General features: G+C 33.6%; 1 protein-coding gene across 1 annotated transcript in view; it reads right to left on the bottom strand.

Moving 5' to 3' along the window:
* LOC149899464 (regulator of G protein signaling loco-like) overlaps positions 1 to 27770 on the bottom strand; it is a 77707-nt gene that overhangs the window by 44378 nt on the left and 5559 nt on the right. The gene's annotated exons all lie outside the window — the stretch shown is intronic.

Genomic DNA, 27770 nt, shown 5'->3' with positions numbered 1-27770 from the left:
TTTTATACATATTATATTATGTATGTACATGTATTACGATATGTATTGTATGTATTTATTTTACTTATGGTATGTATATATAATTATAGGTATATACGTATGTATATATATATGATATCTATTATTATTATATCTAGGTATTATTTATAGTATATTTATTAGTATTTTTTTTTTTTCTATTAGTTTTATATTACATAACTATTGCGTTTACTTTTTACCCACCTCCTTTTTTCTATTATGTTATCCCATCTTCAGTTGGTTGCCTGGAAGAAATCACTTATAAGTGATAAGGCCGCCATCTGTGCTGTGTCTTCTTTTAGTATAAGTTTCCTTTTTGTAAGTTTTTTTGTTGGCAGTACAATAAAGTATTTAAATAAATAAATAAATAAATAAATAGGAATTCATTTTTTCCTTATAACTTAATAATTAATCAATGTTCACTTATTTATACATTTCAACGCTTTTCATAGGTACACGAATAGATATTAACAGAGACCATCCACGTTTAAAAGGATGAAGAAATAAGCAACCAAAATAATCATTTTACCTGCTATTAATTCCACTTAACAGGATTTTTTTTTAATATAAATAATAAAAAAATAAAAAAAGAAGGATTCGAACTCATGTCTTATATACCTCTAACCTCTTCACTAAGAACAATCATTAATGAATATTAACATATCTTTAATATATTCTTTTGAAAGACACCAGTCGCTTTGTTGCAGCTCCATTCATTCTGAACGGCACAAAAGAGGCATTGAGCCGAACAATTAAAGAAATATTATCCTGATAGGTTTCAGAACATAAAAGACAAAGAGACGGAGGGATAAAAACACGTGAAGCTATTACACGAACGTTGATATTTATTTTTATGTTGTGTTATAATATTAACTCCTTCAAGAGGTCTTAAATTATTTGGAGATTGAAATTTGCTTTTCATGAAAACCTCAAGTCATTACACTTCTCAATTATGCCATCAACTTAGAAAAATGACGTATTTTGACAGCTGAAAAAAAAACGTCATAACATGGAATAATTTTTTTAAACGTAAATTAAATATTTTATTTATTAAGTACCTTAATATTATTTTAATTATACCTAAAATATACCTAAAATATATACTCTTAGGGCTGATTTTTCAATCCTTGGTTTATACTTATTCGTCGAATAACGTACTAAACTACCATTTCAAAAATGTATTCTTTAGCCGTATTTGACAGTTTACGGGTGACATTTTAATATTATCGTGTAATACTTTATTGGGCGGATAAGTTTTAACCATCGATTGAAAAATCGGCCCTTAATCACTTAAACGAAATAAACAACTCAAAATTTCGACCTCAAACCTTGCATACATTTATTCCTATAGCTCTTACCTAAGGGTCGTTACACATCAGGTGGTAACACACCTGCGACTGTCACGGCAGGTGCGCACCCCTGTGTGATAAGCCTTGTACCTTGTAGTGGTACGATGCTCTTTGGCAGGATAATTTGAACAGTACATTACTAATGTATTAACTTTATGCTTCGAGTACGTGTGGTCTATGGTTCAATGCGTTCTGTGTTTAGCTATAATGGTGCATGAAAGGGTAAAGTTATCCTGAACTATGGCTTTTAAACTTACAACTTCTCATATTTTTCTATATATCTATTAAGAAATTTTATCCACGAATTCTTATTCGAATTCTAAACTCATAATTTTTCAGTTAATCAAATACGCATGTGATGCAATTTGCATGACGTGAATGATTTTTTATTACTTTGCACCGTCACAGAAGGGAAAATATTTAAATGATTATAGAATATTAATCAATCGTTATCTGAAAATTAAAAATATTCCAAAGTTTATTCTTACGCTCTAACATGATCGATGTAGTGTGCTTAGACGACATTTATCTCAAGTAAAATTATATAGACTTAGGCCGGCTCAACAAAGTAAGATAAAATAGAATAACAGCTCGAAACTAGTAAATCAATTTCAAGTATTACATCTAGTTTAAAATGCAAATTGAACGATTTCAGTTATTTTTTATAAAAATTATCAGATGCTTAGTATAAACCTGTTATTATATCATGTAAATTATTATTACCATATTGGTCATCTTCGTTGTACATATCCTAACATACGTAGGTAAGTAAGTACTAAAAATGTGTTTAGGTACTTACTAGTACCTAAACACATTTTTAGGAAATAAAACGTTATAATTATGTTAGTTATAATTATAATTATAATTATGTAAGTTTATATAATGTGAAATAATTATAATTACCTTTAAAACACTTACTAGATTTAGTTTTCTTGATCACTATCAGACTCATTAAAAGTTTCTTATTCACCTCTACACGACTATAACAGTCGCCCTGTCTGAATCTAGCCTAAACCTAAAACCTATCCACAAACAGTGCATTGCAACATTCAAACATAACCCCGTACATACACCATTAAAGCAAACTTTAAACAAAGAACAGCAATATATTGGATATAAATAACGGCCGTAAAACATTGCCATGTAACGTTTCCGTTGTTACGGATTTAATTATAAACAATAATGTCGGTAACGGAGGTTGTTAAAATAAGGCTGCTTACAGAACAGGCGGTAACGGCTTTGTGTGAAAAATCTTTAAGTTTTATTATGTCCTCTTTTGGTATAGGTACTTGTCAAATATTTTTGAGGTCATTTTAATAGGTAGTTATTTATCGCATAATTTAACGAAGGTGTAATAAATAAGAAACCTAAAACAAATGATAAAAAAGTACCTAAGAGGATGTTTAGGTGTAGATCCGGTACAGAAATCCCAATGCAAATAGGCTATATCCTAATAAGATCTGAAATACCCATATCCAGACAAACATGAACTAGAACCAATATCTAGAACCGACTGCAATTCAGTTAAATATTGATGATGCATAGTTCATTAGTCATACGTGACACAATTGCTTACAATATAAGTTAGACTGTGCAGACAGAAGGACACTATGTACGACTTTATTTAAATACATACAAATTCTAGAAGTTAAGCGTATATCAATTTAATTACAAAAAAAAAATATCAATGGTGAACCCCAAAAATCTAATTCAGGCGAACCCCTAAAATAGGAAGGCCAACAAGAGTATGCAAACAAATTCGTAACAGTTTTCAAATATAAAAAATAGTTGATTCAATCGAATTAATTTTATTTAAAAACCAATTTTTCGCGCAAACTGAATTCAAACTTACAAAAAATATTATCAATTTTGAATGACCCTTTTAACCGACCGAGTTGTTTCACAATGCAAATTAAAAGTATCAAAACTATTAAAAAAAAAATACGTAAAACAATCAATACATATTATCCAAAACACGTGCCTCAACAGCTGTTTATAAACCTCCAAGTACCTACCGTGGTGGTCGGTTGAGGCTTGCGCGCGCGCAGCGACATATACGCCCTGTCCATAGCTGCCACCGCGCCGTTCGTTGCACACAGCATTGTTAACATAAACTGTCCTTTTGCTTAACCACTTTTAAAGTCGGGTACACTTTAGATTTCCATCACAAACATAAAAAGTTAAGTTATCCAACTAACTTTATTTTTATAGGTCTCTGTTTTGTTTCTACTAAAACTTTTCATTCAAAAGTTCACAGCATACACAAGATGTTGTTAAAAACAACATCGAAAATAATTAAATCTAATGGACATAACAGCTCGATAATCGTCGCGTTACTCCAACGGCTAAACCATGACTGAACGTTAAGCCTGCGCGCACGCACTCCCCCATGCTATTTTCGGAGCCCTATATTAGAAACGTAATAAATGACAGAGCGTCCGCTCGTTTTATGACAGGACTGTTTTTATATGCGTGAATGATAGCTTAGATTTCGTGTTCACCATTGAATGTGGATATAAAACAATCATTCAATGTTTTTTCTCAAAGTCCAATATAAGAAAACGAAGAATCTCTGCCAAATGTATGAAAACATGTTTGCTAGTGTGAGGTTTTAAAGCTATAAAACAATGTATAAAGGTCAAGATTTAGAGACCAGCTTTATTATAATAACAAAAGACATAATTTATTACCTGTGAAAATCAACAACGTTAACAGCAGTATTTCATTAATTCGATTCAAAGATTTTCAAACTACGTCGGCCTTGTTGTTCGTCAATATCTACACCTCAGATGTACAAAATTTGGCAAAAATAAGTGTATAACTTATTATGAACGCAAGCAAGGACTAACATAACAATTATATTTTGTTAGTAGGTACTCATCAATGCGCACAAAAACTTCCGTAAGACTGTGACTAACTATATGAACCAACTGCCTTTAGCAATTTTGTTCTGCCTATAAATTTCTCCGTTCCTAATCAATTAGTGTTCCAGCTATAGTGCTAACTGCACCATAGTCTGTATTACATAAGCTGTTAGGAGCTAGTGAGAACACTTCCTGTCCAGTCCAATTAGAGAGAGCAGTAAACGCTTAATGGGCGCTCTGGCGCGGCTACATTACTCGCAATTAAATGCTCGAATTTGTATTTTATCACGCTCCTCTGGCAATTTGGAGAACATTTAATTATAGGTTGTTGCCATGGATACGAAGTGATATAGTTGTAATTAAAAATTTCCAGAACTTTCTAGAAGGGGCTGATTACGAAATATATGCACAAGTCATAGACGAAAGACGAGACTAAACTAAGACCCTTCCCTTGAGGTTAGTCCAAACTGAATCCTCACAGATCCCGTGTTCAATGAAATGCTGGCAATAAAGACAATTTATGGCACTGATGTTTACAAACAAGTCTACTAAAATAATATTATGTATTTATACTATTCGTTCCAGAGGATTCTGAGCGAAAAACGACAACGATTTCGTCGTCACACCAATTAGCGACAATTTCTGCTATTATTTAATTCCTGGTGCAACTGTAATTGGACAAATTACTCTTCGAGGAAACGGTTCGTTGGAGTTTGAAGGCCTCGTCAGGTACCTATATTGTTTTGCCAAAGCTTTATAGTCTATATAGAAAAAGGTACCGCTGCGCAAAACCATTTGACACGAACAAAGTATATCTGGGTAGCCCAAAACCCAGATCCATTTATAAAGAGGTATCTGACACGGGAATAAAGGAAAATTCACCACAAAAAGTACAATATAATATTAATATATATTTTTTTTTTCGTAATATATCGAACTGCGTACACCATAACGTCCGTTCTCTGAGGCAGGTAAGATATACTCTTCACACAAATCATCAGGTACCTCGTTCACCTTCCCCATCATATCACATTGCTATCCATTGCAGACTGTCCCCAAGCCCATACACACAAACACACGCACACACACACACACTACAATACAATCATACGCTCCAATTCGCAGCATATATTCACAAAACGTAACGGTGCACGACACCACGCCGCTCCGGTCCGTGACCCGTAGACCTATGATCGTTTCAATTACCAAACAGTTATCACGTGCTTTTCTTTTTGTTAAAGCAAAACACCAATTTCGACAATAAGCAAAATTGGTACTACGTATGAAACTATAAATACATATATATTTTTTGGTTTCCCGGTAGAACCCTCGTCTATGGAGCAACTTCGAAGTGACAATCGCATCTTAGCATATTCTATTAGGAACTAGTATTACAGACCGCGATAGAGAACGACAACGTAGACGCAGAATACAAGCAAGCAAGGCGATTAGCCACAGACGTAGATTACTAAAGAATTATTCTTCTTTTTCGTTTACTTGAGAAAGAAGAAAGCGAGTACTTATAAAACAATACTTCGTCTTAAACACGACGATATTATATTCTGTTAGGTTAAGGTCTGTTTATTTAGGCTAAGCTACTCTAAGTAGGTGATGTACATTGTTTAATCAAATGTCCTTGAAAGCTATCAAGACTATCTGAAAATCTTAAAATAACTTGCGTATATGATAAGTTATTTCTTATAACAAATGTAGGTTATTTGTTACAGCCTTGTATTATTTATGCAATATAAAAAGAAAAAAAATATAATGCGCATTTCAAATTTTATCAATGTGTCACTTTATAAAAACCTTTTAGTTTCGCGTCACACATTGAAAAACAGATTTTGCAACAGTAATTTATTTTTGCACGTCAATATGTAATTTGGGGGTAAAAAATCTTCAAATTATAAATAACAAAAACTGAACAATAACTTATAACACGTGACTCACGTGATGCATTTTGCTAAATATTTACGGAGTGCTAACTCCATCTTTAACAAAATAAACTTTGTAACATTTTAAAGCGGAAAAAAGATTTGTTTGAAAAATGAGTAATGATGTTCCAATTTTCATTCTTAAATCTTAACTTATGCTGAGAAATGACCTTATTAGACTAGAGTAGAAAATTTTTGAAACAAAAAAAAATCGCAGTCGGATGAAACCCATTAGAAAAGGAGGGGAATATGATGAAAATAAAAGGAAAAATAAATTACGGTCAATCCGAGTTCGGGAAGTGGGAGGGGGGAGCTTTTAAGAGAAAAAAATGGTTTCTCTCGATTTCCGACAAAACTACAAGTCCTACGGAAAAAAGTTCAATGGCAAAGTTGTACATAATAAAAAGATCTACAACTCTTGTTTTCACAATTTTTTCACATAACCTCAAAATTTAGGTGAAAAATTCAAAAAACCAAGTTTTTGGTTTTTTATTTTTATCTACTTCAAAATTTATTGTTTTTCTACGAAATTTGGTGAAAACTTACTTTATTATGTCCCAAATATACTGTAATTTATTTGATTAAAAATATTAATTTTTTCGCCTTATTTTGAATTAATACCAAAAAAACAACCTAATTTTCAATCGAAAAGTCACCCGTCAAAATATCAGCTTTTTTCAAAAACTTGGGGTGCCTTTTATTCATTGAAATCTCAACTTTCATATGGTGTAAAAAAATAAACACCACCATAGTAAATGTTCTCAGGAAATGCATACAAACAGTGCGAAAATTAGCTTTTACTAAATCAGGCACACTTCTCGAACTACCTGAAATGTTTTTATCGACATCATTTGGCTTTTGAATATGCTGTAAAATATTAAACTTAGAACAGATAATTATTTTTCTTTTGAAATATTACCGAAAAGCCGATACAAGAGAAGATATAGAGTTCTAGAAGTGTGTGTAGAATGTTAAAAATAGTGTTTTTTCTTAATATGTGTGTGTATGTATTATCTTACAAGTGCAATGTATGATACATAAAGACATTTTAAGTTTGAAAAATCAGATGTTTTGCGCGAAGTGACAGTAGTACCCACCTCAACGCTTCGCTTATGAGACGTGCAATTATCTTACTGTGAATTCTTTTTGTTATTTAATAACTTTGATAATACTATAATGTAACTAAGGCACCATCCTGATGGAATCTTCTTACTTCTATTTCTATAGTATTAACTTTCGTACCACGAATAAAGGCCAAACGCCTGCACCTCTTACAGCCAACATATGTTCAACTACTACACAAATAACATCGAAATCGATTTTTTAATCAAGTCCTCGACACACTACATTGTTCCGTCTAATTGTGTACCGAGACAGTATGATTCAACTCTCAATTAGTTGAACTAGCGGCGCGCGTGGGAATCTCCCGATCGTCACAATAACCACTGAGATATAACATAAACATCCTTCTTTTCATCGTCTTAATAGTATTCTTCAGAGAACAGATAAGTCCTGACACCTAAATATGAACTTATATTTCTACTAATCTCGTAAACCATTTCTGTTTCTAGTATACAGCCAGTAGATTAATGAAGTTGTAGACTGGCAATGTAACTTCAACTAGGTATATCGACTCCTATATCTCCCTTTTCAATCGTTTCTCTTCAGTCTTGTTTATTGTTTTTCTCAAATATAGATGTGGATGCTAGAAATTATGTAGTGATCATTCTTCGTCTCAACGGATTATTAAGTTTCATATTGCTGTTACTTGTTAAGTATTTACTACGGAATTTGCTATTCATGAACATTTTGTGGGTATCACCGATATGACCAGCGACAGCTAAACATACCTACTTCAAACTGACATTGTAGTCTTATGTTTACCTTAAGCCGGGTATCCACTTAGGTTCGCCGTGGATCGCGAACAATGTGTGCTCCGCGAACGTGAACGTGTACAGTGTACACACTTAGGCTGCAACATCAGTGCTCCTGTCGGAGCGCTAAATTCCGCGCTCCGGTCTCCAGTAGACACACGACAGACGGTCGGTGCAAACATGCCGCCTCCAGAATTAGTAGGAAGTGCAGCTTATATTTTGATACATTATATTGTGATGGAATACAAACAACCTCCTCAATTTTGGCAAGGTAATATGAATAAGGGAAGAAGAAATAATGAAATAATGCATATATTCATCGTTTTATCGGACCACTCCATGTTCGCGAACTTAACAAACACACGCTCGCGTCCACGAACAAACTGCGCTCCCCTTTGAGTTCGCGCAAAAAACCGCTTCCGGAGCGCTCCGCCGTGCTCCGATCGTGCTCCAGTCGCGCTCCGCGATCACGACGTATCCATTATGTTTGGTTTGCGGAGCAGGCGCGTTCGCAAACCACGGCGAACCTAAGTGGATACCCGGCTTTAGATAGCCATAACCTTACATAACTACATGAAAATCTTAAGTAAGTATCAAATATCAATCGTATTACATCCGCCGATGAAACAGATATCCTGTTTAGATATTTTAATTACTTCCTCTATTAATATCCCAATTTAAAATAACTCTTATTTAAAAAGGAACGCTCACATTTTTGTTTAAATCTATGAAGAAATTTAAAATCGTTTAGTGTTATTACGTTGTTTGTTTCTGTTTTAAAGGTATCATGAAATATTTAATTATGCTTTAAATTTATCCGTCTCCTATGAACCAACAGCGCACAATCTTAATATATATATCTCGTGTCACAATATTTGTCCTCAATGGACTGCTAAACCACTTAACCGATTATAATAAAATTCGCACACCATGTGCAGTTCGATCTAACTTGAGAGATAGGATAGTTTAAACATGTAGGTACCACGGGCGAAGCCGGGGCGGAACACTAGTTGCATATAAAATGGTTATAGAAGCATCATCTATTACAGGCAATTAGCATATCATAAAAATATGAATAGTGAATACATTAGACACTCACCCACTGTAACAAAATAGGTACCTAAGTTCGCTTCTATACACAATGTATTAAAATATACAAATACAATAACCAACACTATGCTATAAAATTCACTAATAGTGAGCAAACCAAAACAAAAAAGACGACTTATCCACACAACCACAAAAACCTTAAAATCCAGTGGGCATACAATTCCATTCATGTATTACCTCATAGTATTTAAAAATACTCAAGCGTCAATGATTAGGGCAAAGGTGACTCAGTAGTGACGGTTGCATGCACATTGTCATAGGCGCCTGCGCGCGTTGAGTGTTCAATGTGATGTAGGGTTGCCAACTGTTTGCTTTAATTTTAAATTAAGTTTTAAATTTTCGTTAACATATTTAATTTGTATATTGAGCTATTGTGTTTGGATTTTTTGTAATTATAGTATAGTATGCAATTAATCTTTATAATAGATGCTGTTCCCCGCGGTTTCACCCGCATTACTCCGCTCCTGAGTCCTGTTGGTCTTAGTGTGATCATGTATAGCCTATAGCCTTCCTCAATAAATGGGCTATCTAACACCGAAATAATTTTTGAAACCGGACCACTAATTCCTGAGATGAGCGCGTTCAAACAAACAAACTCAAAACTCTAAATGTTAATCAATCTGGTCTCTATGAATTTTACTACATATAAGTAGGTTCTAAAAAAAAGTTACATTCAAATTAATAGATACATGAAGCAACCCTGACAGTAGGTACATTACTGAATTGGGTGACGTGTTGAGATATTTTATACAGACAACGCCATAATGCGATTTTTACATTGAATGAATTCTATACCATCAATCAAAGTTTGCATTTTTGTGATAAACAACCTTGATGATCCTGAACCTTGATCTTTACATCTCGGGAAAATAAAAGTATAGTATACCTAGTACTAAAATAGATTAAAAAGTTCAAACACAATAAAAAGGTCTACATCTGATTGCTTTTAGAATCAACAAACAAACATAAACAACATCGACACAGTTTTGTGTTGATAAATATTAGCACAGGCATAAATACGTGACCTTGTTAAATCACTCAGTCTATATTTCAAAAAACAGTTCATTGCGTCCTCTTTCGCGTTCACTGACCAAATAAACAGGAAAAACATCGAAACGGTACCTGCGATAGTATATTTTTATTACCATTATGAAAATTGACGCAAGAATGTAGAATATGTAGGAGCAGGTCAGGGGTTTTAGAATCTTTACTTTCCGATTTAAAAAAGACCAATCAAAGGAAGAAATATACATTATGTAGTAGCTGCAACAATACACTATAACTTTGAACTTTGAAGGTCACTTTGTGAGTCTGATTGTTACGTGTAACACCAAATACCCTGAAATAGTTTGATAGCTTTGAAACGGAAGAAAAAAATGATAGAAAATGATGAAAATTTGTAATTATTATGGATACATATAACTTTTTATGAAAAAGGTAATCCGAAGCAGGAAATATGAGTGCACAAGCAAGTACAATGATGTTCACATTTAAACGATTACAATAAATTAAAAAAAAAAACATTTACACGAAAAATGCAAGAGAAATTCTTGATCCTATACGGTGAAATAAAGATCGCTTCACGAACACGTTTTTCGCAGAACATTATCAGATAATTACAGTCCAGACAAGTTTATAATTTCCCTCTATCCCATATACAATCAGAGATGAAACAAACAGGCTAAAAAACTCAACATTCAGCAATACCTGGTCCAGATATTTGGTACAAAACGAACCTTAATGTTGAGTTCATCGAATAATATAAGCAAAATATTCTGGACACAGGAATCATGAATATATTGAGGTGAAGTAGATTTAGGACGACACACGGCTATGACCGATAGTCCTCATTTTAGTCATTTCAAACGCACCAGTGGCCTAGATGGTACCAGGGTATCGAGTATATGATGATAGAAGAATTAACGTATAAATTCTAAGTCATAACACGTTATAGTGATTTAATAAGGAGGTATAAAATGAGACAGCGTTAGAACTAGAAGAGGAAGCAAATGTTTCAGATGCAAAAAAAATATAAGATATACAGAGAAGACGAATGGACAATAAACATTTTTATGGTAGTAGAAATTTTAAATTATTAAATTCCGGCAATAGTTAATAAATGAATAACTGCTCCGGAAAGTAATATAGGTACATAATACTTCTATCAATGTTGAGAACATATAAAGGAATAAATTCTATGTCGTGTAACGTACGGCTTAAGCCTAAAACATTTTTGTTCAAGATAAGATAAAAATGTCCATACAATGCCATACATTGTCAACTGCACTATCAGAGCACATTGCATCAAAACATTACATGCAACAGGTGTTCAAGATAACCTGAGTAAACAATGGTCTTCTCGCTCTAACACATTTTGGTATAGATCTATCTGTGCTTCTTTAATGTGCTGTTCTTTGACCTCAAGTGCCATACAGTTTTGTCTAGCGGTGTCACTTTTTACCTCAGATGGTGTATTTACGAACTGTTACTAGTGAACTTATGAGCTATTTTCCTCAATATTTTTGTTTAGAGATCTCAAAGTTTATTAATTGTTTAAAATTTCGTTATATTAATGTTGCAATAACCTTAAACTTTATTCATAGTGGCCTTAAGTTAAGGACAAATTTGAAGATAATATTTATATTGGGGGGAAGTTAAATAATGTTTACCGTCAATACCCCTTTACGACCGATAGATAGATTGCAATATTGAATTTATTATTTTAATTTTCCTATTTCCTACGCTTGTTAAATATAATAATAATAATAATAACCCCCCGTCGTATCCTTACGTTGCCGTCGTGGTGGGGCTTGTGAGCCTTAATGAGCGCTAGAGCTATGCCGGTAGAGTTACTCATGTCGGACAGGTCTAGGGTGAAAGGACTGACCAAGAAGGGTACACCAATGCTTTTGACCCAGTCACAGGCCAAAGGTATTTCTTCCTTCTCCCTCTTTAACCATTTCTAGTTAACTCTCTCCTTATATCATATTACTTTCTATCTTTTCAACATACTCTGTTACTGTATGATTCTCTTCTTCATCCATTCACCCAAGCCACGGTGGAACAGCATACGCCAAGGGCTGCGTGGCTAAAGGAGTGTTTAGTCGTTAGTATGCGAACTCGGAATACCAGGGAATCTTCCGTTTTAATTACCCTTACCGCGGTGAACGCAGGGCTCTGCCGCGGTTGACGATTATGTCCCTAGCTTCTAAAAATACAACATGATAACCAGGTCTAAATCAAAAAGGACCGCGCAAAGAATAGAAAGTGAAGATGTTGGATATAAACACGTTACATCCCCATCTTCTTCATCATCAAAATCACAATTATCATTATATTCATCATCATCATCATCATGCTTCCGATCTCCAACCATATCATTATCATCATCATCATCATCCAACTTAGGGCTAACGGATGTTGCACAGGAGGCAGAATCTGTCCAAGTACCTGTGCCCAACGTTAGTGCTGCAGAGGTGCGTAAAAGATGGAGTAAAGAAATGAATGAGTTCATCTTGCGCACATATCTTCTACTCACAAATATGGAATCGGACACCAATGCATACTTACCACCACTACACACTAAATTTTTAGAAAAGTATCCTTATATGGAAGTAAGCAGACAGAGAATTGGAGATCAGCGAAGAGCAATCATTCAAAAAAAATTATTACCAAAAACTACTATAGACAGGATTTACGAAGAAGTTAGAATAGAACTACAAACGAACAATAATTATCACTCCGCGCAACTATTATCGAACACGGGTACACAAATAGGGCAACGCATGAAATGGACGAAGGAATACAACGAGTCAATATTGAAAATATACTTAAGAATTACACAATTGGAATCTAATAAGACAGCGTATAGAAAATTACTACATGAAGAATTTATAGCTACACACCCGGAATTAGGTCACTTATCAGAACAACGAATAGCGGATCAAAGAAGAGCCATCACTAACAATAAGTATATAACGGACAACAGACTAGCAGAAATCAAACAAGAAATCTCCAATGAATTAAAGATCCAAAATAGAGAAAACAATTACTCACAGTCACTAGGTACACAGCCGCAGCAACAATTAAAAGCAGCAAATATAAACAATACATGCCACGAGGAAGAAAACATTCACACCGAAGAACAAGCCTTGTCTGGGGACAATACTTTACAGGAACTTACTGCCCCGATTTATAATACTACTGAAACTACTGTTGACCTGAACCAAAAAATAGAAAGCACCTTTCATGAAGCAGAACAACTCTTTGCTAACACTGACCCTACAAGTAGACCCTTTATCCGACGACAAAAGCTAACCAAAAAGTTCTCAACTATAGTACAATACATTAATACAACGATATTACCCACCAAATTGCACCCAGATATAGAGTTTAACACTTTACACAACATACTGTACTGTGCGGCGTGGACTGCGGCTAAGTGTAACGGGACAAAAATAGAACAGCAGTTGCAAGAGATTCACCACACACAAACTAAAAAAATCCCATCATGGCAAAAAAGACTCGAAAAACAGATTACAGATTTGCGGGCAAGTATAGGTAGAGTTACACAATTTATAAATGGCAATAGAAGCCGAAGAATTATATCAACAGTCGAAACAATTAAATTGAAATATGCAACACACGCTCAGCACGAAAATAGCAACTCAGATCCTAAACACTTCTTGGATACACTAAAACAAAAATTAAGCGCAAAATCAGCTAGACTTAAACGATATCTTAAATGTACAGCACGTAAAAAACAAAATGCAATATTTATAAGTAATGAAAAAGGCTTCTATAGAACTTTGAATTCATCGGAAAATAACACAATAAATCGTAATAATAATATACCTTCAAAAGAAGCATTACGTGAATTTTGGGCGAATATCTGGGAGAATCCTGAACAACATAGCGACAATACAGAATGGATTAAAGAACTGCAACAAGAAACTAGTGGGATTTGCGACATGGAGTTTGAATTCATACCAGCAGATATATTCATAGACGTTATCCAACGAACACACAATTGGAAAGCACCCGGTACAGATCACATACATAATTATTGGTACAAAAAGTTTACTTGCTTATACCCTTATATACACAATCATATAAATGCATTCATCCAATCACCACATACATTACCGACATTTATAACACACGGAATTACATACATGCTACCCAAAGATCCTGATGACACTTGTAACCCAGCCAAATATCGACCAATCACTTGTCTGCAAACATTCTACAAAATATTAACCGCGTGCATAAGCCGAGTTATTAACCAACATTTAACTAAATATAATATTCTGGCAGAGCAACAGAAGGGCTGCAGAAAGGATAGTCAAGGGTGTAAGGAGCAATTAACAATCGATGCTATTGCCATGAAGACTGCAACAAACAAAAAAAAGGATATATATTCTATGTTTATTGATTACCAGAAAGCCTTTGATTCCGTACCACATAGCTGGTTATTAGAAGTCTTAAATTTATATAAAATACATCCAGTACTCACAAATTTTCTAAAAACATCTATGACAAATTGGCAAACTGCACTTAAAATAAAATCTTCTTGTGAAACTCTAACTACTGAACCTATTCAAATTCAACGTGGCATCTTTCAAGGGGATGCCCTTAGTCCTTTGTGGTTTTGTTTAGCCCTCAATCCCCTTTCGCAACTATTAGACAAATCAAATGAAGGATTTTTATTAGACAACAACAATACTCATTACAAATTAAGTCACCTTATGTATATGGATGACATAAAGTTATTCGCAGCAGATAAGAGAACATTATTTAAATTAGCAGATATCACACAAACATTTTCACAAGATATAAGAATGAAATTCGGAGTGGATAAATGTAAAATATTATCCATATCTAAAGGTAAAATAAGGGAGGATAACTATACATTAGAAAACGGAGAAATTATTGAACCGATGACTGAACATAATAGCTATAAATATCTAGGATTTAAACAATTAAAACAGATAGCTCATAAGGAAACCATATTAGATTTAAAAAAAAGATTCACACACCGCCTAAGACTAATATTAAAAACCCATCTTAATTCTAAAAATACAATCAAAGCCATTAATACTTTTGCCATACCTATTTTGACGTATTCATTTGGTATTATAAATTGGTCGAAAACAGATTTACAAAGCTTACAGAGAACCGTAAATACAAATTTAACAAAATACAGGAAGCACCATCCGAAATCTTGTGTACAGAGATTAACGTTGCCGCGCTCAGAAGGAGGGAGAGGATTGATAGATATACAAAACCTCCACAATCAACAGATCCGGACACTTAGAAGCTATTTCCACACGAAATCGGAACACTCACTACTACACAAACACGCAACCCAGCTAGACAAAAAACTAACTCCACTCAACCTTCACGACACTAACCCTCAGCAAAACGAACACAGCGTAAGCATACAGCAGAAGCTCTTGGAATGGTCTAGTAAGGCCCTGCATGGTAGACATCGATCTCATCTGTGCCAGGCTCATGTTGATAGAGAAAAGTCGAATGAATGGATAAGAAGAGGAGATTTATTCCCAGAAACTGAGGGTTTTATGCTAGCCATCCAGGATGAAGTTATTGCCACACGAAATTACATAAAACACATCATAAAGGATTCTAATCAGACTTCAGACCAGTGCAGACATTGTAACGCAGGTATAGAAAATATTCAACACATTACCGGAGCATGTAAATCATTGGCGCAAACTGATTATAAGCATCGTCATGATCAAGTAGCAGCAATTATTCATCAATTCTTAGCTCATAAGTACAATTTCATCAAAAAAATAGAGCCATACTATAAATATAAACCCGAAATCATATTAGACAATAGTAATTATAAAATTTACTGGGATAGGACAATCATAACCGATAAAACAATTCATTACAATAGACCGGATATCACTGTACACGATAAATTTCAACAAAATGTTTACTTAATAGATATAGCTATACCTAACTCACATAATATACAATCCACTATATCAGAAAAATTAAGAAAGTATCAGGATTTAGCCATAGAAATCAAAACACAATGGAATGTGAAAACAGTCCACATAGTTCCGATAGTTCTATCAGCCACCGGTATAATCCCTAAAACACTTATACACAATTTAAACACTCTAGAACTACCATCACACACATTCAACATGCTACAGAAAGCAACCATCCTTAACACATGCCGAATAACGCGGAAGTTCTTAACATCATCCACTTTATCATCAACATACACAATATAAAGTATTCCGTTGCACGCTTGGCCTAGGCCCGCGTGTAATGAGTATCCCTTTCAAGTAAAGGAGAAAAATAAATATAAAAAAAATAATAATAATAACTTTATTGACATAAATAAATAGGTACAGCTTAAATATGAATCCATAGGCTCCTGAATTAGTTAAATACTGCATTGTACAATCCATCGAAAAAGGAAGAATCATACTTCCAAGTTTCAAGTATCAACACAATTGTGACGGTGAAGACTTATGTGTTTATTTACAGAAAAGTGCTGAATCAATTAAGCTAAAATTTGGACTTCTTTGTAAGCTCATTGTCTTCGTCTTATATGAAATTAAACCACCTTACCACGACCTCAAAACACTGAAAATAATTCTTGTACCTACATATAATATCCTCTTACGAATGTTTATAAAAGATAATTAACAAATCTAAACTAAATATACTGCGATGTAATTTCAGATCCAAGATACATTAAATTGCGAAAAAGTAAAGGATTTCCGTTCTGTATCCTTTGAAGTGATTTAACGATAAAAATTCACTTGTACATTTTAATAGTAGTCTTATTAAAGCACTGAGTGGAATATGTTTTTATTTTTTAAGTGAATTAGCCTTTAATAAACTTTAATAGTAAAGTAATAACTTTAATGCATTCGAAATTATATTAAGTAAATTTAGCATCACGTGGAAACCGGGAGTAGAAAGTTAGCTAATAAAATTATTTATTTATTCAAAAACACACACTAACATTACAGTTTCCCAATACGATAGTGGTTAATAAATCTTGAGAATCTTGAGAACGGCTGAACCGATTTCGATAATTCTTTATTTATTATATTCCTTGAAGTACGAGGATGGTTTTTATGTAGAGAAAACGTAAACATGTACCACGGGCGAAGCCGGGGCGGACCGCTAGTGATTAATAAACGTGTATGTAAAGTACAACCAAATATCACCCTACACTACGCACTATCTTCTTCTTCTTCTTCTCTTTTATATAAAAATGAGTCGCAAAATGTGTTGGTAAGCGCATAACTCGAGAACGGCTGAACCGATTTCGATAATTCTTTTTTTATTATATTCCTTGAAGTACGAGGATGGTTCTTATGTAGAGAAAACGTAAATATGTACCACGGGCGAAGCCGGGGCGGACCGCTAGTTTAAGATAGAAATTTCCCTGCGGGCCTGCTCATTAACCATCCCTATGATTCCCAGACAGAAATTCGTGTGAGACGTAGATATTATATACATTGTAGACTGTATAATTATGTTCTATATCCCACTAGTGACCAGACTAATCTCACTGAACCAGGAAGCAGTAAATAGGCTCATCCACTAGACCTACAAATTACGCTCAGCCGTAAATCAATACAGTATTTAAGGACATTAGCTGATAGTAATAAGTGCTTGTCATGTCGGTCACGCAGTATTGAGCGTAGGACATCCTGCCTTTGATCACGTTGTAGCGATTGTGTAATATCCTGCTCAAGAAGTGTCTTTATTTAGCAAGCAATTATATCCCGATTAGCTTTACATTGCGACTTCGTTCGCGAGTACGAGTAGTTCGCGTTATAACACAACAGCCCACCCCATGTTTGAACACCACACTCATTTCTCCTCGTGGCTTTACTCTAGAATCTATTTCTTCTTCTTTTTCAACAAATACGCCAAAATTGTCCGACATCGGTATAAAAGCATAAAACACAGAAAAAACATATATTTTATTGTCACGCTCAACAAGAAGATATAATAGCACTTTTACAAAAAGGAACATACCTATGTCGAAAGCACGGTTTTTTTTTATTTTTCGGCACACGCACTGCGACATATAAAAAATATATTCGCTACAGAAAACTACCTCCTTTGAACGGTAGCGATCAATATAAAAAATCGGCGGAAATAACTTGCACAACTATTTAACAGTTAAATAGTACAATATTTATTCGCACTAGAATCACAGTCCATCCGTAAATCCGTTCGTCACGATTCGGTCACACAAACTGATCATGTGACACGGGATTAGAAATATTTAACGAGGATAAATATTATAAACTAATTTAATATTACTATATAAGGTATTCCTTGTTAATTATTATTGTGGCTCGAAAACCTTAAAAATAATAAACCTTAAACTATTTTCAACGAAATTATTTATAATTTCACACCCCTTCAAATTCAGTGTGGTTTATTTATTTAAATCCAATGACTATGACAATGAAGCAAAAAAATAAATAATACAGTATTATGGTCTTATTCAATATAATTTTATCAATTTACAATATAATTTTATCAATTTAAACGTTTAACAATCCATACTAATATTATAAATGCGAAAGTAACTCTGTCTGTCTGTCTGTTACTCAATCACGCCTTAACTACTGAACCAATTTGCATGAAATTTGGTATAGAGATATTTTGATACCCGAGAAAGGACATAGGCCACTTTTTATTGCGAAATATGTACCACGGGCGAAGCCGGGGCGGACCGCTAGTTTTTATATATACGCAGAATCGTACGCACGCACGCAAAACATCTAAATTAGTACAAACATTTTCCAGAAGGTGGCGCGCAAACAAAGCCCGCTAAAGCACTGAGAAATTACATTTAAAACCGCCTGACGCAAATTCAATGGATTTAAAATGATCGATTAAAATAACAAAGCTTGACGTAATAAGTGCGAGACTCATTCATACTCCCAATTCAGTTTATTTCGGGATACAACCGCGTATTTTGTGAATTTTATCGATGAAACATTGTGGTTATTCTCGGATGTTTTGTTTGAACCAGGAAGAATTTCGAACAATTTCATCCAACAAGATAATCAATACTGAGAACTGAAATAAAGATGAAAGTTGCTGAAATTGTTGGGATTTAGCATTCCTTTATCATAGAGTAACACTACAAAAATATGATATATCCCTATCCACAGTTCTCACTAATTTATTCAATACGCCTATACAAATACATACACAAATCCGTTGATCACTCAATATATAATTAATCTATGTGTGGTGTATGTTTATCAAAAATGTTTATAAACATACTGTGTAAGTGACCTATTTTACCTCTTCATCCGCATGCTTATTTTGTATCTAGTATTATAACATAATTATTAGCTTATATTCATAATTGAAATATATGTCTATACACTTCGTTCTTTTGTTTTTCTTTCAGTATCCGATACATTCATAACTATAGTATTGTTTCTCTTCATACGAGTATGATATTAATTAAATGCCTAGACGTAACATATTACATCAATTGCAATATAACGACCCTCGACTGAAGCATTTTTAACATGTATATTTCTTACCACTTACATCTATTCTATTAGGAAAATACTTTACCATCATATGGACTATATTTTAATAACCATTATCCAAAACAACATATCTGAAGCATTTACTCCGAATGAACTACCCTTAAACAATAATCTTAGAGCGAGCGCGCACGAGCAACTTTGTCTCCGCAACTATTTTGTCTCCGCAACTATTTTGTCTCTTCACCCATGGGCTAGTATGAAAGTGCGCGCACGTAGCGACGCAACTCCCCATACAAACTGATGGGAGAGACAAAATAGTTGCGGAGACAAAGTTGCTCGTGCGCGCTCGCTCTTAGACATCAATTAGCATTACAGTCATTTTCCGCAAACTGCGAGTAATTAATCAGCTAAATATAACATATATGTAAACACGTATTATTGGTGACGTTGGGCAGACGCCGCCGGGTGATTCATCTATAGGCATATAACATGCCATGCCTCATCACGATAATACATTGCTCATAATTATACTCATATACTCCTGTGTTTTATCAGCGATGTACTATTCCTTGGAGTATATGGAAAAGTTACAAAAATTCACGTAATAATTTATGTATTTTAGAGACGCCATATATTTATTATATATTTCTCAATAGGTTATTCTGTAACCATCAACAGTGGTGTTTATATAAAGATACATTGATACTTTTAAAACATTTCGTTCGTCTGAAAATTGGTTAGAAATCTCAAAATGTTTTGTTCATCACTTAGTAAAATATTGAAAGACAAAGTGGATAAAATTGGTAGCTTTGAATATAAGCCATGAAAAGAAAGTATTGCACCTTAAAAAATAAAGAAGACATCTGTTTACTTATACGGCTAATATTAATGACTCTCAAGTGATTTTAGACCGACACATTCGCGAGGCGTTTTTAATTAATCTGACCTTCTGTACACAGGAATAAAATTCGTGGAACGCGCGATCGGATACCCAGTGCGGGGTTGTTAAACTCGCGTTAATATTGTACTGTGGCAATTTTAATTGCACTACTGGTATTGATATATATACTGTGGCACTAGTGTCAATTAGTTGTAATTATTGTTTTCAGGAAGTGTTTACCCCATTGGTAGGAAAGCTGTACCTTCCCGTATACTACGTATGGGTAGGTTATATACCCATCTATATTCTCTTGAGAAAAGTGTGTAAAACAACAGTTTACTAAACAGTTCTTTGGTATAAACTTAAAGATGCTAAAAATAGTAGGTAGCTTTACGTGTTTGTGTTCCTTCAAAATAACTAGAATGAGATTTATATTATAGAAACGGAAACACTGTCGCATCGTCTAATTTTAGATACCTACCTACACGAAATATTTTCGTTAATTTTAGATAACGTTAATCATACGCTTCTCCCTATTTTATATATTTTATTTTCGACTCTAATAATATTCATTTATTATTTTTGGAATAACAAATTAGAAGAAATGACAAACATTTTTTATGTCTACAAAAAGAAGAAGAAGTTGTTTAATGAAACATACTAATTAACATAAATTGCGTTTGCTATGTTCCTATGTAATATAAATATGATAAGGACAAAATTACTGAATATGTATTGCAAGTAAAACATGACCTTCTTATGTGAGGAAAATAAACACGAATAAATCTTAATTTTAGTTGTTCTCGGTAATAACGCAGTTGTATGTTTGCGAAGCTGTCGCCAGAAATTATAATATTGATTTTGTTAAATAATAGCTATGAATTTAAGGTTATTAAAATGTTCGTATGCAGGAAGAGGGAAGTTCAATGAGCTAGATAGTATTGGGAAAAACTTTAAGAGCCAAGTTTCACTTGCTTTTAAAGTCCGTAGTCACTGACTCGTCACTGACTATAAGTCAAAGTCTACGTAACACTTTGACTAAGGGCCGATTTTTCAATCCCTGGTTAAAACTTATCCGTCCAATAAAGTATTATACGATAATATTAAAATGTCACCTGTAAACCGTCAAATGCGTCAATAAGAATACATTTTTGAAATGGTAATTTAATTCGTTATTCGACGAATAAGTTTTAACTGACGATTGAAAAATCAGCCCTAATAGTTTCAATTCAATTTTTTCGAAGGGTGGCAATTTTGTTTGAGTACAATTCTGCCAATGTCACGTTGGGAAGATAATACACGCTTGAGAAACTAACATTAATAGACGACTAATAGTTTCAGACAATACGTGTCATTTGAATTGACAGATAAGTTAAACAGAACATATCGAACAGTTAAGCAACAGATTAGATACCTACTAGGTTAAGCGTCACAAAATGCCTAAAACCTATATCCATTCTTATTTATAAAAGCCTATATACAGATATAGAACGCTAAAATTCTTCTGCTATGAACATTATATCTACCTAAACATCGACTAGAAAAAAACTATTGTTTGTAAACTATAATGCGCTAACTCGTAAACAAATCACAAGTGAGAATCAAGCGCCGGGTGAAAACTACAAAAAACGTCTATAACATGAAGGAAAGTATTTTCTTGCACATACATAAATTTTCCGGGGCTTTTCCATGTCTATTGTTCGTAAACGGTTGGTGCTAACTGACGTGTAGTACTAATTATGGCCTGGGCTCAATAATGAGTTGCAATTTAACCGACTTGTAGGAAACAAAGAGTGTGACATACCTGTGTGAATTTTTTGAAGAAAATTGATGAAAATTGAACGTAATATCCATAGCTAGTGTACCTTGTATTAAAATATTGTTAGCTGAATTCATTTTATTATTAAAATGTTTACTATTTAGTTACTAAAAACAATATTAATATAGAAAAATATAATGTCGATAGGGGGAAATAATGAGTGGCTCTCATAGATTGGATAGTACAATGGATTAATGAAATTCAATTGGCAATCGTTAGTACCCGCATCATTTTTCAATTACCACTTAATTGTTGCTTTGAAGTGGGCTATGTACATTGATATATCTCTTGTACAGATATCAGTAAATGTTACTAGTTAGTGCATTACGTTTAAGAAATGCAGTACTTCTATACTGTATGTAAACTTACAAATATGAACTTGTAAACTATTATCCGTATCCACGCATGAATTATTGTCACATCTTGAGAATCGATTTAAACAGTTTATGATTCTGATACACGTAGAAAAAAATATTAAAACATTACCAATGTTAGTACACCGGAATTTCGAGATGACTTCGAGCTTATAAAACAAATTATTTTTAGATAACATTTTAATGATAACATACGTTTTCTTCAGCTTCGCAAACCCAATTATTGTCTATTTCGGTCCAGTCAAAAATAGATATACTACACCCAACGTATTCATTCGAAATATAACATTATAATACGAGCAAATCAATTTTTTTGTAATATCCAAATCATACAGTACCTATATGTAAACAAAAATTGCAACTGTTACATTACGAGAATCACTTCTTCGATAATATGAAGAAAATCCTCTCTGTTACATTAATTTTACAGTACTCACCGTCAAATTATCCATAGAATTGTAACCGCATATAACGTATCCCATCATCTTATTGGCCATTGTAGCACTCGACAACCGTTCAACTTATCACCACACACAAGAAACAATTACATTTTCGACGCACTTCTAAACGCACATGTCTAAATAAGTTATTTCTGATTTACAAACACGGCATCGTTCGCTGGCAGCACATGAGCGACTGATTACTTTAGTCTTTTATTCCCATCGTGTGTATGGGATGGGTACTTGGTAGTCCGTGGTCGGTACGTAATTAGTTCAAATGTTTTAACTTGCGGTCAAGTGACGAGACCGTCGAGTCTGCTGTGAAATCGACGGCTTTGAATATTTCATCGCGTTACCCACTGTGTAGTATGTAGGTCGAATTTGTTCTACGATCGAATGACAGTTCGTAGATCAATATTGTATTTCTATTTGCAATACGAGTGTTACAAAAAATTTCGCATAGGTAGTAATCTCATCATGTTGTAGTCATAGTTTTGTATCAATTGTATGTATGTATATGACTAGGGAGGACAAATTAGCTAAATATCGTGAACCCGCTCTAATATACTTAGTCAAACTACTCGTAGAACTTTTAAAAATAAATCAAGGTTTGAAATTACGCTCATTTATCAAAAGGTAAGCCAGAGAACTAACCAAAGAAAATACTATTTTCTATTAAATATAAAAAAAATATTATATCAATTAATAGAATCATCTTGTTGCCTTACTTGAAATGCTAATGATCATAAATATTGCCCCAGAGATAACTCCTGAAACTCGGTTATAACACTTGAGTTACCGTATCACGTCACTGCCAAAAATAGATCTATAAATTAAAACAATGTGGGATGATAATCTCCTGTATGTTATTATAGTAACTATGTATCTGGTAACTATACAGAATTGGACCCTCAAAGTTTATTTTAGTAATAAAGATTATAATTTTGAAAAAAAATTAGGTAAATTGAAATTTAAATCTGTCTTAAAATACACCCGAAAATTTTGCCCCCATTTCGAAGAATCGGTTTTACGCTGGGAAGCGAATAATTGAGCTTCTGAAAGAAATTTAGATAAGATAAGAAAATCATGTTTAACTAGAAACCTAAGGGTTTCGTAATACTTCACAGACCCTACGTTAAATTCTATCCAAGTCAATAAACAGAACAAATTGAGTTCCATCTAACGATGACACATTTTATCAAGATTCCAAACCGTCGCATAATTTAATCTATCGAGCCACACGCAATTCGGTCACCAAGTTTATCAATATTACCATTTATATTACAATTTGGACGGGTTATCTGATGTCAGTAGCCAAAACAATACACATAGCTTATAAGTATGTAAATAATTGTCGCCGAGGTAGTGGACCATTTTGCTTACATTCTCCAGTTAGTATGGTCGTTATGTCAGGAAATAAGGATCAGATGCGGAATTTGATATGGCATGAAGGGTTACGTCATTTTATATGTATAGGAATTACTGGCACACCCAAATAAGTGTTGAGGGGAGAAAGGACATGATCCATATCATTGCTTTCTTGTTTAATGTCGTAAATGTGATATATTTACAGATATTTCATCCTAACACCGAGGATTGCAGGATCGTATCGATGTGTTTAAACCGATACACACATTCGTTTTTAGTTATACAATGGACTTAGAAGTTGGCGAGAAATAGTGGACATCACATAGGTTCCAGCCGTTGGGATACAAAGTTTGTTTAGAAAAAGTTTCCACATTACGTCGCAATACAGATTACTAAATAGGTACTACGTCGCAAATTTAGAGAAACTGTTAGTTGATACAAGACACAAATTTCACTGCTCTAAGAATCCTTACTTTAATCGCTACTTTATCTAAACTGGGTAAACAAAATATTATAGAATTCAACGTAACGGCTGAACACCTGTGGAATTAGATAAGAATAGACATTTGTTAATACTTTCAAGATATGTTTACTTGATGGTTTCAAATTTAAATAGTATTCGTGTTTTATCAAATCTATGATTAAAGATTAGTTTGAAATATATAATCCTACAAAAAATTCATTGAAACCATATTTTAAAGATTGTATTAATATGGTTAAAAGAAACATAGATATACTACAGAGTAATAAATTAGCATTACGCGACAAGTTATTTCCGAATTTTTCGAGGTACCTTGCAAAACATATTACTGGTCAAATAGTCAAAATGTTTATGGAAAAATATACCATAGTTAATAAGCACTAACATTATCACAAATGAATTCGTGACCGTTTACTTATGTTTGTTCGCAAACACTTTGCTTTGGTGTCAATGTTTTGGCTTCAGGGACGTTCGTCGTTCGTCTATTTATAGAAATGCAAATATTGTATTTAGTGTAATAAATAATACAGATAAAAGGCTGGATACGTGGATATGACAGAGGGTGTTTAAATTAACAAGCATTTTTTTTAATGCAATAAATTGTTAAACACCTTTTAAGACTATCTTTGTGTTTCTCATTCAGAAGTACCAAACTATAGAACTTAGTAGCATAATGAGCTTTAAACGTAATCCCGAATTTTTATTTTTAGCAAAAAACTTTTCTAAATTAGAATATTTTTTGCCCCGAAAATAGAATAAGAAGACGATCCTGACATTTTTTCTTCACCCAAGAAATGCTATAGGATTAAAAAGGTTAACAAAATCTGCAAAATATAATTTATGCTCAACTAGCACACCGCTCCCACTTCTCCCAAACATATTTTATGAAACAATAAAACAGCGACTTGTTGATATCTTCGTCTACGATATTTGGGTCACGCGCCGGCCTCGATACAACGATCAATTCGACGCCTCTGCTACATCGTTTAACCATTTATTGGCCTATATCTGTACATTCGTAAATAATAGTTACAAATAGACCTTTTGGATTGACACTTTGGTTTATACTTATTGACGAGCGGGCTAAATTTATAACGCAGTTTTGGCAGAAGTGACCAAAATTTATCCAATATAATTTGAGAAGTTGCAACTCTACCTATAATATTATGAATTAATTAAAAGAAATGTTATTAGACTGAACGTACAAAATTCCCTGGGGTTCCCTGACGATTAATTAAAAATTCATTGACACCAGGAAGCTACATTGTCCTTAATTTTAGTATAAACTATTTATAGTAACTAGGTACAGAGAACAATAGCAATTGACATGGTCAGACGGTCAGACCACAATGGAATTACCTTCGAACCATTTAGTGCAGTGTTTCTATTAATATACTATAGTATCATATTAATCAGAAATATTTCGCATATATTACGGGTATATAAAAAAATAAATTAATTAAACACTTATATACAATATACATTGACATTTACATAATTCACTGTGAAATTATAATGTCCCCTAACTTCTTGTGTATCAATTATTGCACCTTTGGTAGTGACCAAGGACCTCTGTTCTATTTCTACTAATAACAAAACAAAAAATATGTCTGCATCTTTCGCGAGCCGGACACAGAAAGCATCTACATACTTATCCGTAAAAAAAATACGATCAGAATAACAGTTGTTTCTACAGCAATAACATTGTTCATCTGCTATAAACTAACCAAAAACATACCGCTTCTATATTACCTTTACTTAATTAAAGCTAACACTTAACTCTATTTACAAAAAGATAAACATGCATGAACCAAATAAATAAATACACGTTAAAGAAAAAATCAAACACAACCGACCTTCCGAGCTATATTTAGCGGCCCTTGCATTGATAAGATAAAGATTGGGAAACCTATAAATACACATTGTATGTACTTTCTTTTAAATGAAGCAATAGTATAAAATGTTAGGAATGTAATGTTTGGAATGTAAGTATTTTGGGGTTACGTGAAATTTAACTTCTAATACCGATAGATATAGATGATTCTATAACACTACGGTGTATTTGATATTATGCAGCTAAATAAAGATTAATCTATATATTACTAGCGGTCCGCCCCGGCTTCGCCCGTGGTACATATGAAAAATAGATGTTGGCCGATTCTCAGACTTACCCGATATGCACAGAAAATTTCATGAGAATCGGTCCACCCGTTTCGGAGGACTATACAGACTAACATTGTGACACGAGAATTTTATATATAAGACTAGCGGCCCGCCCCGGCTTCGCCCGTGGTACATATGAAAAATAGATGTTGGCCGATTCTCAGACTTACCCGATATGCACAGAAAATTTCATGAGAATCGGTCCACCCGTTTCGGAGGAGTATGCAGACTAACATTGTGACACGAGAATTTTATATATAAGAAGATGTACATAAAAATGATACGCGTTTCGCGTTGTCACGGCATCACGCGTGAACGGGTGGACCGATTTCGATAGTTCTTTTTTTATTCCTTGAAGTACGAGGATGGTTCTTATGTAGAGAAAACGTAAATATGTGCCACGGGCGAAGCCGGGGCGGACCGCTAGTGATTGATAAATATACGGTAACTATGTATTAAAAAGTAGTAGTAATTTCTATTTAATTTTATTTCTTAAAATATATTTGACGAAATGAAATAATTAATTACCAATATTTAAATTTAAAATATTTAAAATTATATGTTGAATTT

Source organism: Colias eurytheme, chromosome 20 (genome assembly GCF_061535395.1).
Source record: "Colias eurytheme isolate Ceu_HAF_F1 chromosome 20, ilColEury1 Martin Lab GWU primary, whole genome shotgun sequence".
In the NCBI taxonomy this organism is placed as follows: domain Eukaryota; kingdom Metazoa; phylum Arthropoda; class Insecta; order Lepidoptera; family Pieridae; genus Colias; species Colias eurytheme.
The sequence above is the reverse complement of the archived record's forward strand: the minus strand, read 5'-3'. Positions and strand labels throughout refer to the sequence as shown.